We start from the raw sequence: 1142 nt of genomic DNA on the forward strand, positions 1-1142 counted from the left end.
GGTGGGATGCAGCTATTAGAATTTCTTTGGCCATCAAGTAGCTTCCGGATAGCAGATTATTTGTCATATCCAGAGATCTTAAAATACCTAAATATATAAATATGTATAAATATAATTTATCCAGGGCTAGGTGGTCCCAGAGTCACATGGACCTGTGTGCTCCGTATTGATCCAATTCCTCCTACTGATTGTTTTTATGTCAAGCAAAATTGCAGGCACAGCAGTCCTCCCATAGGACTTCACCCAGACCCCCCCAAAACAACCCTAACATGAGGTCCTGTACTGGGAACCCCCTGGTTTTTTTTAGCTTTAAGAATAGGATTTTTCATAATTTCTCTGGCTAACTGGTCCCCCCCCCCGGTGTTTTGGATGTCTCTGAACACCCCCCCTGTGGTGTGTACATGAAGAATCATCCAGACTTCAGCGGTGCACAACCACACGCCGCGACAGCTTGCAGAGCCCTGGCGCACCTCGCACCGGGAGCACCCCCGTTACCGTGAACCTCGCCATAAACTCTCTGATGACACACCCAAAACCCTAAACGGTGGAATCAGCCCCCGTTTGTCACTGGGACAGCTGGAAACCAACTCATCCACACATCTCCTGAAAACGTTGGCTAAGAAAATGAAGGTTAAAAGACTAAATTGCACTTCCATGTGGCACTTTGCGATGTGGCTTGGTTGAAGCTAATGTACTTCTCGGTGATTCCTGCTGTTCTGAGTTTGGACCCTAATGGTGGTGCACTTATTGTAAGTTGCTTTGGATAAATGCGTCAGCTCAAAGAAATGTAATGGCATGCCTCTGGCTTATGGTTAATAGTAGTAATAATAGACACAGGGCATCCAGATTAGATCAGAATTAAGGAGGCGTTTTGAAGGTTTGGGATGTTTTAGCCAACATGTCCTCCAGGTCAAAGACATCGGTTAGAGAGGCTCTCCCCTCTCCCCTCTCCCCTAGGTTCTTATTTGTCTTGTGAGGTCCAAATGAGCTTCGTGAAGCTTTGTGAACCATTTTCTGAGCCCACTAGACTAAGATGTGGGGCAGTCTTTACACATAGTGGTTTAGTGCAGTGAATACTAAGCTGTTAAAATAGTAGTGCATGTGGCACAGTGAATCCATCTGTGGACGGCTAACTTGGCGTC

The sequence above is a fragment of the Etheostoma spectabile genome, chromosome 24, assembly GCF_008692095.1.
Source record: "Etheostoma spectabile isolate EspeVRDwgs_2016 chromosome 24, UIUC_Espe_1.0, whole genome shotgun sequence".
In the NCBI taxonomy this organism is placed as follows: Eukaryota; Metazoa; Chordata; class Actinopteri; order Perciformes; family Percidae; genus Etheostoma; species Etheostoma spectabile.